General features: G+C 47.6%; 1 protein-coding gene across 3 annotated transcripts in view; it reads right to left on the bottom strand.

The window, feature by feature from the left end:
- The window catches only part of LOC134933240 (uncharacterized), a 265,045-nt gene that overhangs the window by 117,540 nt on the left and 132,929 nt on the right, over nt 1-14,576 (bottom strand). The gene's annotated exons all lie outside the window — the stretch shown is intronic.

The raw sequence follows: 14,576 nt of genomic DNA, 5'->3' as shown, positions 1-14,576 counted from the left end.
TACTTTAGGAGTCTGCAGTGCTGAGCCTGACAGACAGTGTCCAGCAGGTCCATCATTACATAATATATACCTGTCCGGCTGCAGTACTAGTGTGATATATATATATATATTTTAATTTTATCTCATTATCATCCAGTCTATATTAGCAGCAGACACAGTACGGTAGTCCACGGCTGTAGCTACCTCTGTGTCGGCAGTCGCTCGTCCATCCATAAGTATACTAGTATCCATCCATCTCCATTGTTTACCTGAGGTGCCTTTTAGTTGTGCCTATTAAAATATGGAGAACAAAAATGTTGAGGTTCCAAAATTAGGGAAAGATCAAGATCGACTTCCACCTCGTGCTGAAGCTGCTGCCACTAGTCATGGCCGAGACGATGAAATGCCAGCAACGTCGTCTGCCAAGGCCGATGCCCAATGTCATAGTACAGAGCATGTCAAATCCAAAACACCAAATATCAGTAAAAAAAGGACTCAAAAATCTAAAATAAAATTGTCGGAGGAGAAGCGTAAACTTGCCAATATGCCATTTACCACACGGAGTGGCAAGGAACGGCTGAGGCCCTGGCCTATGTTCATGGCTAGTGGTTCAGCTTCACATGAGGATGGAAGCACTCAGCCTCTCGCTAGAAAAATGAAAAGACTCAAGCTGGCAAAAGCACCGCAAAGAACTGTGCGTTCTTCGAAATCCCAAATCCACAAGGAGAGTCCAATTGTGTCGGTTGCGATGCCTGACCTTCCCAACACTGGACGTGAAGAGCATGCGTCTTCCACCATTTGCACGCCCCTGCAAGTGCTGGAAGGAGCACCCGCAGTCCAGTTCCTGATAGTCAGATTGAAGATGTCAGTGTTGAAGTACACCAGGATGAGGAGGATATGGGTGTTGCTGGCGCTGGGGAGGAAATTGACAAGGAGGATTCTGATGGTGAGGTGGTTTGTTTAAGTCAGGCACCCGGGGAGACACCTGTTGTCCGTGGGAGGAATATGGCCGTTGACATGCCTGGTGAAAATACCAAAAAAATCAGCTCTTCGGTGTGGAAGTATTTCAACAGAAATGCGGACAACATTTGTCAAGCCGTGTGTTGCCTTTGTCAAGCTGTAATAAGTAGGGGTAAGGACGTTAACCATCTAGGAACATCCTCCCTTATACGTCACCTGCAGCGCATTCATAATAAGTCAGTGACAAGTTCAAAAACTTTGGCCTCAGCGGATAACTGAGGCCTTGACAACTATGTTGGTGTTAGACGTGCGTCCGGTATCCGCCGTTAGTTCACAGGGAACTAGACAATTTCTTGAGGTAGTGTGCCCCCGTTACCAAATACCATCTAGGTTCCACTTCTATAGGCAGGCGATACCGAGAATGTACACGGACGTCAGAAAAAGACTCACCAGTGTCCTAAAAAATGCAGTTGTACCCAATGTCCACTTAACCACGGACATGTGGACAAGTGGAGCAGGGCAGGGTCAGGACTATATGACTGTGACAGCCCACTGGGTAGATGTATGGACTCCCGCCGCAAGAACAGCAGCGGCGGCACCAGTAGCAGCATCTCGCAAACGCCAACTCTTTCCTAGGCAGGCTACGCTTTGTATCACCGGTTTCCAGAATACGCACACAGCTGAAAACCTCTTACGGCAACTGAGGAAGATCATCGCGGAATGGCTTACCCCAATTGGACTCTCCTGTGGATTTGTGGCATCGGACAACGCCAGCAATATTGTGTGTGCATTAAATATGGGCAAATTCCAGCACGTCCCATGTTTTGCACATACCTTGAATTTGGTGGTGCAGAATTTTTTTAAAAACGACAGGGGCGTGCAAGAGATGCTGTCGGTGGCCAGAAGAATTGCGGGACACTTTCGGCGTACAGGCACCACGTACAGAAGACTAGAGCAACACCAAAAACGCCTGAACCTGCCCTGCCATCATCTGAAGCAAGAAGTGGTAACGAGGTGGAATTCAACCCTATATATGCTTCAGAGGTTGGAGGAGCAGCAAAAGGCCATTCAAGCCTATACAATTGAGCACGATATAGGAGGTGGAATGCACCTGTCTCAAGCGCAGTGGAGAATGATTTCAACGTTGTGCAAGGTTCTGCTGCCCTTTGAACTTGCCACACGTGAAGTCAGTTCAGACACTGCCAGCCTGAGTCAGGTCATTCCCCTCATCAGGCTTTTGCAGAAGAAGCTGGAGACATTGAAGGAGGAGCTAACACGGAGCGATTCCGCTAGGCATGTGGGACTTGTGGATGGAGCCCTTAATTCGCTTAACAAGGATTCACGGGTGGTCAATCTGTTGAAATCAGATCACTACATTTTGGCCACCGTGCTCGATCCTAGATTTAAAACCTACCTTGGATCTCTCTTTCCGGCAGACACAAGTCTGCTGGGGTTCAAAGACCTGCTGGTGAGAAAATTGTCAAGTCAAGCGGAACGCGACCTGTCAACATCTCCTCCTTCACATTCTCCCGCAACTGGGGGTGCGAGGAAAAGGCTCAGAATTCCGAGCCCACCCGCTGGCGGTGATGCAGGGCAGTCTGGAGCGACTGCTGATGCTGACATCTGGTCTGGACTGAAGGACCTGACAACGATTACGGACATGTCGTCTACTGTCACTGCATATGATTCTCTCCCCATTGAAAGAATGGTGGAGGATTATATGAGTGACCGCATCCAAGTAGGCACGTCACACAGTCCGTACTTATACTGGCAGGAAAAAGAGGCAATTTGGAGGCCCTTGCACAAACTGGCTTTATTCTACCTAAGTTGCCCTCTCACAAGTGTGTACTCCGAAAGAGTGTTTAGTGCCGCCGCTCACCTTGTCAGCAATCGGCGTACGAGGTTACTTCCAGAAAATGTGGAGAAGATGGTGTTCATTAAAATGAATTATAATCAATTCCTCCGTGGAGACATTGACCAGCAGCAATTGCCTCCACAAAGTACACAGGGAGCTGAGATGGTGGATTCCAGTGGGGACGAATTGATAATATGTGAGGAGGGGGATGTACACGGTGATATATCGGAGGATGATGATAAGGTGGACATCTTGCCTCTGTAGAGCCAGTTTGTGCAAGGAGAGATTAATTGCTTCTTTTTTGGTGGGGGTCCAAACCAACCCGTCATTTCAGTCACAGTCGTGTGGCAGACCCTGTCACTGAAATGATGGGTTGGTTAAAGTGTGCATGTCCTGTTTATACAACATAAGGGTGGGTGGGAGGGCCCAAGGACAATTCCATCTTGCACCTCTTTTTTCTTCTTTTTTTCTTTGCGTCATGTGCTGTTTGGGGAGTATTTTTTGGAAGGGCCATCCTGCGTGACACTGCAGTGCCACTCCTAGATGGGCCAGGTGTTTGTGTCGGCCACTAGGGTTGCTTATCTTACTCACACAGCTACCTCATTGCGCCTCTTTTTTTCTTTGCGTCATGTGCTGTTTGGGGAGTGTTTTTTGGAAGGGCCATCCTGCGTGACACTGCAGTGCCACTCCTAGATGGGCCAGGTGTTTGTGTCGGCCACTAGGGTCGCTTAGCTTACTCACACAGCTACCTCATTGCGCCTCTTTTTTTCTTTGCGTCATGTGCTGTTTGGGGAGTGTTTTTTGGAAGGGCCATCCTGCGTGACACTGCAGTGCCAATCCTAGATGGGCCAGGTGTTTGTGTCGGCCACTAGGGTCGCTTAGCTTACTCACACAGCTACCTCATTGCGCCTCTTTTTTTCTTTGCGTCATGTGCTGTTTGGGGAGTGTTTTTTGGAAGGGCCATCCTGCGTGACACTGCAGTGCCACTCCTAGATGGGCCAGGTGTTTGTGTCGGCCACTAGGGTCGCTTAGCTTACTCACACAGCTACCTCATTGCGCCTCTTTTTTTCTTTGCATCATGTGCTGTTTGGGGAGTGTTTTTTGGAAGGGCCATCCTGCGTGACACTGCATTGCCACTCCTAGATGGGCCAGGTGTTTGTGTCGGCCACTAGGGTCGCTTAGCTTACTCACACAGCTACCTCATTGCGCCTCTTTTTTTCTTTGCGTCATGTGCTGTTTGGGGAGTGTTTTTTGGAAGGGCCATCCTGCGTGACACTGCAGTGCCACTCCTAGATGGGCCAGGTGTTTGTGTCGGCCACTAGGGTCGCTTAGCTTACTCACACAGCTACCTCATTGCGCCTCTTTTTTCCTTTGCGTCATGTGCTGTTTGGGGAGTGTTTTTTGGAAGGGCCATCCTGCGTGACACTGCAGTGCCACTCCTAGATGGGCCAGGTGTTTGTGTTGGCCACTAGGGTCGCTTAGCTTACTCACACAGCTACCTCATTGCGCCTCTTTTTTTCTTTGCGTCATGTGCTGTTTGGGGAGTGTTTTTTGGAAGGGCCATCCTGCGTGACACTGCAGTGCCACTCCTAGATGGGCCAGGTGTTTGTGTCGGCCACTAGGGTCGCTTCGCTTAGTCATCCAGCGACCTCGGTGCAAATTTTAGGACTAAAAATAATATTGTGAGGTGTGAGGTATTCAGAATAGACTGAAAATGAGTGGAAATTATGGTTTTTGAGGTTAATAATACTTTGGGATCAAAATGACCCCCAAATTCTATGATTTAAGCTGTTTTTTAGTGTTTTTTGAAAAAAACACCCGAATCCAAAACACACCCGAATCCGACAAAAAAAATTCGGTGAGGTTTTGCCAAAACGCGGTCGAACCCAAAACACGGCCGCGGAACCGAACCCAAAACCAAAACCCGAAAAATTTCAAGTGCACAAATACAATTATTTGTCTTGACATTTCACAAGAACTTTGGTCAGATATTACAGTTCACAACCAGTCAAATTGTGTCTACTCTACCTATACACTGCACTTCTGGAAGCTTATTGCACACCCCTCGTAATAACAATACCTAGAAACATATAAATGTGTTACTGAATACAGCATTTTAATAAGAATTTACTCACCGGTAATTCTATTTCTCGTAGTCCGTAGTGGATGCTGGGTACTCCGTAAGGACCATGGGGAATAGACATGCTCCGCAGGAGACTGGGCACTCTTAAAGAAAGATTAGGTACTATATCTGGTGTGCACTGGCTCCTCCCTCTATGCCCCTCCTCCAGACCTCAGTTAGGGAAACTGCCCGGAAGAGCTGACATTACTAGGAAAGGATTTGGAATCCAGGGTAAGACTCATACCAGCCACACCAATCACACCGTACAACTTGTGATAACAATACCCAGTTAACAGTATGAAACAACAAATGAGCCTCATAACAGATGGCTCATAACAATAACCCTTTAGTTACGCAATAACTATATACATGTATTGCAGAGAGTCCGCACTTGGGACGGGCTCCCAGCATCCACTACGGACTACGAGAAATAGAATTACCGGTGAGTAAATTCTTATTTTCTCTGACGTCCTAGTGGATGCTGGGTACTCCGTAAGGACCATGGGGATTATACCAAAGCTCCCAAACGGGCGGGAGAGTGCGGATGACTCTGCAGCACCGAATGAGCAAACTCAAGGTCCTCCTCAGCCAGGGTATCAAACTGGTAGAATTTTGCAAATGTGTTTGAACCCGACCAAGTAGCAGCTCGGCAAAGTTGTAAAGCCGAGACCCCTCTGCAGCCGCCCAAGAAGAGCCCACCTTCCTCGTGGAATGGGCCTTCACTGATTTAGGATGCGGCAGTCCAGCCGCAGAATGTGCAAGTTGAATCGTGCTATAGATCCAGCGAGCAATAGTCTGCTTTGAAGCAGGAGCACCCAGCTTGTTGGGTGCATGTAGGACAAATAGCGAGTCAGTTTTTCTGACTCCAGCTGTCCTGGAAACATAGATTTTCAGGGCCCGGACTACGTCCAGCAACTTGGAATCCTCCAAGTCACGAGTAGCCGCAGGCACCACAATAGGTTGGTTCAAATGAAAAGCTGATACCACCTTTGGGAGAAATTGGGGACGAGTCCTCAATTCTGCCCTGTCCATATGGAAAATCAGATATGGGCTTTTACACGACAAAGCTGCCAATTCTGACACCCGCCTGGCCGAAGCCAAGGCCAACAGCATGACCACTTTCCACGTGAGATATTTTAACTCCACGGTTTTAAGTGGCTCAAACCAATGTGATTTTAGGAAATCCAACACAACATTGAGATCCCAAGGTGCCACTGGAGACACAAAAGGGGGCTGAATATGCAGCACTCCCTTAACAAACGTCTGAACTTCAGGCAGTGAAGCCAGTTCTTTTTGAAAGAAAATAGACAGGGCCGAAATCTGGACTTTTATGGAACCCAATTTTAGGCCCATAGTCACTCCTGACTGTAGGAAGTGCAGAAATCGACCCAGCTGAAATTCCTCCATTGGGGCCTTCCTGGCCTCACACCAAGCAAAATATTTTCGCCATATGCGGTGATAATGTTTTGCTGTCACATCCTTCCTAGCTTTTATCAGCGTAGGAATGACTTCATCTGGAATGCCCTTTTCCTTTAGGATCCGGCGTTCATCCGCCATGCCGTCAAACGCAGCCGCGGTAAGTCTTGGAACAGACAGGGCCCCTGCTGTAGCAGGTCCTGTCTGAGCGGCAGAGGCCATGGGTCCTCTGAGATCATTTCTTGAAGTTCTGGGTACCAAGTTCTTCTTGGCCAATCCGGAACAATGAGTATAGTTCTTACTCCCCTTTTTCTTATTATCCTCAGTACCTTGGGTATGAGAGGAAGAGGAGGGAACACATACACCAACTGGTACACCCACGGTGTCACTAGAGCGTCCACAGCTATCGCCTGAGGGTCCCTTGACCTGGCGCAATATCTTTTTAGCTTTTTGTTGAGGCGGGATGCCATCATGTCCACCTGTGGCCGTTCCCAGCGATTTACAATCAGCTTGAAGACTTCTGGATAAAGTTCCCACTCTCCCGGGTGGAGGTCGTGCCTGCTGAGGAAGTCTGCTTCCCAGTTGTCCCCTACCGGAATGAACACTGCTGACAGTGCTAGCACGTGATTCTCCGCCCATCGAAGAATTCTTGTGGCTTCTGCCATTGCCATCCTGCTTCTTGTGCCGCCCTGGCGGTTTACATGGGCGACCGCTGTGAAGTTGTCTGACTGAATCAGAACTGGTTGGTTTTAAAGCAGGGGTTCTGCTTGACTCAGGGCGTTGTAAATGGCCCTTAGTTCCAGAATATTTATGTGTAGGGAAGTTTCCTGACTCGACCATTGTCCTTGGAAGTTTCTTCCCTGGGTGACTGCCCCCCAACCTCGGAGGCTTGCATCCATGGTCACCAGGACCCAGTCCTGTATGTCGAATCTGCGGCCTTCGAGCAGATGAGCACTCTGCAGCCACCACAGCAGAGACACCCTGGCCCTCGGGGACAGGGTGATCAACCGATGCATCTGTAGATGCGATCCGGACCACTTGTCCAACAGATCCCACTGAAAGATCCTTGCATGGAACCTGCCGAAGGGAATTGCTTCGTAAAAGGCTACCATCTTTCCCAGGACTCGCGTGCAGGGATGCACCGACACCTGTTTTGATTTCAGGAGGTCCCTGACCAGAGATGATAATTCCTGGGCTTTCTCCTCCGGGAGAAACACCTTCTTCTGTTCTGTGTCCAGAATCATGCCCAAGAACAGCAGACGCGTCGCAGGAATCAGCTGTGACTTTGGGATATTCAGAATCCAGCCGTGCTGATGCAGCACTTCCCGAGATAGTGCTACGCTGACTAGCAACTGCTCTTTGAACCTCGCCTTTATAAGGAGATCATCCAAGTACGGGATAATTATGACTCCCTTCTTTCTAAGGAGCATCATCATTTCGGCCATTACCTTGGTAAATACCCGCGGTGTCGTGGACAGACCAAACGGCAACGTCTGGAATTGGTAATGACAGTCCTGTACCACAAACCTGAGGTACTCCTGGTGAGGTGGGTAAATGGGAACATGCAGGTAAGCATCCTTGATGTCCAGTGACACCATAAAATCCCCCTCTTCCAGGCTTGCAATAACCGCCCTGAGCGATTCCATCTTGAACTTTCTTACATAAATGTTCAAGGATTTCAAATTTAGAATGGGTCTCACCGAACCGTCTGGTTTCGGTACCACAAACATTGTGGAATAGTAACCGCGTCCCTGTTGAAGGAGGGGTACCTTGATTAACACCTGCTGAAGATACAGCTTATGAATAGCCGCCAGTACTACCTCCTTTTCTGTGAGAGCAGCAGGCAAGGCTGATTTGAGGTAACGGCGAGGGGGAGTCGCCTCGAACTCCAGCTTGTATCCCTGTGATACTACTTGCAGAGCCCAGGGATCCACCTGTGAGCAAACCCACTGGTCACTGAAGTTCCGGAGACGCGCCCCCACCGCACCTGGCTCCGCCTGTGGAGCCCCAGCATCATGCGGTGGATTTAGTGGAAGCAGGGGAGGATGTTTGCTCCTGGGAACTGGCTGTCTGGTGCAGCTTTTTCCCTCTCCCCTTGCCTCTGGGCAGAAAGGAAGCGCCTCTGACCCGCTTGCCTTTCTGGGGCCGAAAGGACTGTACCTAATAATACAGTGTTTCTTAGGCTGTAAGGGAACCTGAGGTAAAAATATAGATTTCCCAGCTGTTGCTGTGGATACCAGGTCCGAGAGACCATCCCCAAACAATTCCTCACCCTTATAAGGCAAAACCTCCATGTGCCTTTTAGAATCAGCATCACCTGTCCACTGCCGAGTCCATAATACCCTCCTGGCAGAAATGGACATTGCATTAATTCTAGCTGCCAGCCGGCAAATATCCCTCTGTGCATCACTCATATATAAGACGACGTCTTTTATATGCTCTATGGTCAGCAAAATAGTGTCCCTGTCGAGGGTATCAATATTCTCTGACAGGGTATCAGACCACGCAGCTGCAGCACTACACATCCATGCTGAAGCAATTGCAGGTCTCAGTATAGTACCTGAGTATGTATATAGACTTCAGGATAGCCTCCTGCTTTCTATCTGCAGGCTCCTTTAGGGCGGCCGTATCCTGAGACGGCAGTGCCACCCTTTTAGATAAGCGTGTGAGCGCCTTGTCCACCCTAGGGGATGTTTCCCAACGTAACCTGTCCTCTGGCGGGAAAGGGTACGCCATCAGTAACCTCTTAGAAATCACTAGTTTCTTATCGGGGGAAACCCACGCCTCTTCACACAATTCATTCAGCTCATCAGATGGGGGAAAAGTCACTGGCTGCTTTTTCTCCCCAAACATAATACCCTTTTTAGCGGTAACCGGGTTAATATCAGAAATGTGCAACACATTTTTCATTGCCGTAATCATGCAACGAATGCCCTTTGTGGATTGTGTATATGTCTCATCATCGTCTACACTGGAGTCAGACTCTGTGTCGACATCTGTGTCTGCCATCTGTGGTAGTGGGCGTTTTTGAGCCCCTGATGGCCTTTGAGACGCTTGGGCAGGCGCGGGCTGAGAAGCCGGCTGTCCCACAGCTGTCACGTCATCAAACCTTTTATGTAAGGAGTTGATACTGTCGTTTAAGACCTTCCACATATCCACCCACTCTGGTGTCGGCCCCGCAGGGGGTGACATCACACTTATAGGCACCTGCTCCGCCTCCACATAAGCCTCCTCATCAAACATGTCGACACAGCCGTACCGACACAACGCACACACACAGGGAATTCTCTGACTGAGGACAGGACCCCACTAAGTCCTTAGGGGAGACAGAGAGAGAGTATGCCAGCACACACCACAGCGCTATATATGACAGGGAAGTACACTGTACTGAGTGATTTTTCCCAATAGCTGCTATTATACACAATTTGCGCCTAAATTTATGTGTGTCCCCCCCCCCCCCCCTCTCTTTTTTACCCTTCTTGTAGTGTATACTGCAGGGAAGAGCCTGGGGAGCGTCCTTCCAGTGAAGAGAAAATGGCGCCGGTGTGCTGAGGAAGATAGCCACGCTCCCTCCACGGCGGGCTTCTCCCGCTTTTTTAATAAAGTTTATGGCAGGGGATTTGGCACATATAGATGGTTATACACTGTATTATGTGCATTTTGCAAAAAAGGTATACATATTGCAGCCCAGGGCGCCCCCTTCCCCCCAGCGCCCTGCACCCACCAGTGCCCGGAGCGTGTGGTGTGCTGTGGGAGCAATGACGCACAGCTGCAGTGCCGTGCGCTACCTTATTGAAGACCGTAGTCTTCAGCCGCCGGTTTTCTTCTGTTTCTTCCGTCTTCTGGCTCTGCAAGGGGGACGGCGGCGCGGCTCCGGGAACGGACGATCGAGGTCGGGCCCTGTGTTCGATCCCTCTGGAGCTAATGGTGTCCAGTAGCCTAGAAGCACAAGCTAGCTGCAAGCAGGTAGGTTTGCTTCTCTCCCCTCAGTCCCTCGTAGCAGTGAGTCTGTTGCCAGCAGATCTCACTGAAAATAAAAAACCTAACAAATACTTTCTTTCTAGGAAGCTCAGGAGAGCCCCTAGGGTGCATCCAGCTCTGGCCGGGCACAGATTCTAACTGAGGTCTGGAGGAGGGGCATAGAGGGAGGAGCCAGTGCACACCAGATATGGGCCCTCATTCCGAGTTGATCGGTCGCAAGGCGATTTTAGCAGAGTTACACACGCTAAGCCGCCGCCTACTGGGAGTGAATCTTAGCTTCTTAAAATTGCGACCGATGTATTCGCAATATTGCGATTACAAACTACTTAGCAGTTTCAGAGTAGCTTCAGACTTACTCGGCATCTGCGATCAGTTCAGTGCTTGTCGTTCCTGGTTTGACGTCACAAACACACCCAGCGTTCGCCCAGACACTCCTCCGTTTCTCCGGCCACTCCTGCGTTTTTTCCGGAAACGGTAGCGTTTTTATCCACACGCCCCTGAAACGCCGTGTTTCCGCCCAGTAACACCCATTTCCTGTCAATCACACTACGATCGCCGGAGCGATGAAAAAGCCGTGAGTAAAAATACTATCTTCATTGTAAAATTACTTGGCGCAGTCGCAGTGCGAATATTGCGCATGCGTACTAAGCGGATTTTCACTGCGATGCGATGAAAAATACAGAGCGAACGACTCGGAATGAGGGCCATAGTACCTAATCTTTCTTTAAGAGTGCCCAGTCTCCTGCGGAGCCAGTCTATTCCCCATGGTCCTTACGGAGTACCCAGCATCCACTAGGACGTCAGAGAAATTTATAAATGTGAACTACTGTACTTATATAAATTTTGTCTTGTGAGATGAGAGATTTAAATGAGCTGTAGGGGGAGGATTTCTAAGTGTTGTTTCTTCGATCCTGCAAAATGATCTTCAATTTACAGGTGCAAGGTGCATTTTGAGTAAATGTACTGTGTCCACTTAGTGACTGACCATATATACCAAATAATCATGTGAGTAAAGATGCTACAGGACAGAGTATAAAATCTTGGAAAATAAACCAGCTAAATGGAGGTTTTTCAGTGACCAAATGCTTGCCTATCCTACTGTAAGGAAAACTAGGAAATATAGCACCCTAAGTACACCATATAGCTGGTAAGTTTCTCTGCACAAGAAAAGCTCAAAGCTCATGTACTTTATACAATTTAATATTTCTTAGATAAGGCAAATCATTTTCAATGCACGCTGGATGGGAGTCACAGAGGACAGCAATTTAAATCATTGTAAATAAGAAATGTAAACAAAATTGTGCAAAAAAACATTTAGCCGGACAGCAATTTCAGCTTCTTTTCGGCAAATGACACAGAAGTTAGATGCAAGCCCTAGGGGGAAAAAAATCTCTTTTCTGCAGAAGACCTTTATCTGACTGTAACAAATGATTTCTTCATGGCCATTATTAAACAGGAGTGAACTGCTTTTTGAAAGAAAATGACAATTTCAGTTTAAGTCAGCATAAACCCATGTTTTTTTTGTAAGTTTGGCAGTCCTTATAATATATGACATTCCCAATTTCAGTATTTTTAATGCATACTGCACCAAATCATTCTAAAATGCATTAGGCTGAGTGACTACCCAGTAGTATAAAAAAAGAAAAGAAAAATCATATATAGGCTGTAATCATAAACCATACTGTAAATCAATAGATTGCAAGTATTGTGCAGATAATATACATACATACAGTATATGCATTTTTACATAAGTACAATTATCTTAAGAAACATCTAAGTGAAGATAAGACATAAGAGTAGCATATTTAAATTGTCCTTAGGCTTTAACAGTGAAGTTAATTTCTAGAGTTAAGATCAATTCATTTGTAAATAGTTTAGGGGATTATTCAAGTTTGTTAGCAAACCAAAAATGTAAGCAACTGGGCAAAACCATGCTGCACTGCAGGTGGGGAAGTAACATGTGCAAAAATAAAGCTGCCAATGTTTAACCTGCACAGAAACAATATAACCCACCCAAATCTAAATCTCTCTGCACATGTTACATCTGCCCCACCTGCAGTACACAGTTTTGCCCATTAGTATACTAGTATAAAATAAGTCAATACAAATAAATATTTAATTATTTAAATATTGAAAGAATCTCAAAAAAGATATATATATTTCTTAATGACAATAATACATTAATTGTTGAAGAGGAGGATCTATCAGCAAATTTGTATTGTCAAGGAACTGCTCCTTAACTGTGTGCATGCAAGCACAGGCATATGTCACAAGCATTTTGGTCTCATCTGCACTTATGATTGAAGAGGTGTATACAGTAGCAGTGATGAGCACCGGAAATTTTTCGGGTTTTGTGTTTTGGTTTTGGGTTCGGTTCCGCGGCCGTGTTTTGGGTTCGAACGCGTTTTGGCAAAACCTCACCGAATTTTTTTTGTCGGATTCGGGTGTGTTTTGGATTCGGGTGTTTTTTTCAAAAAACCCTAAAAAACAGCTTAAATCATAGAATTTGGGGGTCATTTTGATCCCAAAGTATTATTAACCTCAATAACCATAATTTCAACTCATTTTCAGTCTATTCTGAACACCTCACACCATTATTTTTAGTCCTAAAATTTGCACCGAGGTCGCTGGATGACTAAGCTCAGCGACCCAAGTGGCCGACACAAACACCTGGCCCATCTAGGAGTGGCACTGCAGTGTCACGCAGGATGGCCCTTCCAAAAAACACCCCCCAAACAGCACATGATGCAAAGAAGAAAAAAAAGAGGCGCAATGAGGTAGCTGTGTGAGTAAGCTAAGCAACCCTAGTGGCCGACACAAACACCTGGCCCATCTAGGAGTGGCACTGCAGTGTCACGCAGGATGGCCCTTCCAAAACCCCCCCCCCAAACAGCACATGATGCAAAGAAAAAAAGAGGCGCAATGAGGTAGCTGTGTGACTAAGATAAGCGACCCAAGTGGCCGACACAAACACCTGGCCCATCTAGGAGTGGCACTGCAGTGTCACGCAGGATGGCCCTTCCAAAAACTACTCCCCAAACAGCACATGACGCAAAGAAAAATGAAAGAAAAAAGAGGTGCAAGATGGAATTGTCCTTGGGCCCTCCCACCCACCCTTATGTTGTATAAACAGGACATGCACACTTTAACCAACCCATCATTTCAGTGACAGGGTCTGCCACACGACTGTGACTGAAATGACGGGTTGGTTTGGACCCCCACCAAAAAAAAAGCAATTAATCTCTCCTTGCACAAACTGGCTCTACAGAGGCAAGATGTCCACCTCATCATCATCCTCCGATATATCACCGTGTACATCCCCCTACTCACAGATTATCAATTCGTCCCCACTGGAATCCACCATCTCAGCTCCCTGTGTACTTTGTGGAGGCAATTGCTGCTGGTCAATGTCTCCACGGAGGAATTGATTATAGTTCATTTTAATGAACATCATCTTCTCCACATTTTCTGGATGTAACCTCGTACGCCGATTGCTGACAAGGTGAGTGGCGGCACTAAACACTCTTTCGGAGTACACACTTGTGGGAGGGCAACTTAGGTAGAATAAAGCCAGTTTGTGCAAGGGCCTCCAAATTGCCTCTTTTTCCTGCCAGTATAAGTACGGACTGTCTGACGTGCCTACTTGGATGCGGTCACTCATATAATTCTCCACCATTCTTTCAATGGGGAGAGAATCATATGCAGTGACAGTAGACGACATGTCCGTAATCGTTGTCATGTCCTTCAGTCCGGACCAGATGTCAGCATCAGCAGTCGCTCCAGACTGCCCTGCATCACCGCCAGCGGGTGGGCTCGGAATTCTGAGCCTTTTCCTCGCACCCCCAGTTGCGGGAGAATGTGAAGGAGGAGATGTTGACAGGTCGCGTTCCGCTTGACTTGACAATTTTGTCACCAGCAGTTCTTTGAACCCCAGCAGACTTGTGTCTGCCGGAAAGAGAGATCCAACGTAGGTTTTAAATCTAGGATCGAGCACGGTGGCCAAAATGTAGTGCTCTGATTTCAACAGATTGACCACCCGTGAATCCTTGTTAAGCGAATTAAGGGCTCCATCCACAAGTCCCACATGCCTAGCGGAATCGCTCTGTGTTAGCTCCTCCTTCAATGTCTCCAGCTTCTTCTGCAAAAGCCTGATGAGGGGAATGACCTGACTCAGGCTGGCAGTGTCTGAACTGACTTCACGTGTGGCAAGTTCAAAAGGTTGCAGAACCTTGCACAACATTGAAATCATTCTCCACTGCGCTT

The sequence above is a fragment of the Pseudophryne corroboree genome, chromosome 6 (genome assembly GCF_028390025.1).
Source record: "Pseudophryne corroboree isolate aPseCor3 chromosome 6, aPseCor3.hap2, whole genome shotgun sequence".
In the NCBI taxonomy this organism is placed as follows: Eukaryota; Metazoa; Chordata; class Amphibia; order Anura; family Myobatrachidae; genus Pseudophryne; species Pseudophryne corroboree.
Note: the sequence above shows the minus strand (reverse complement) of the source record. Positions and strands in the feature narration are given on the sequence as shown.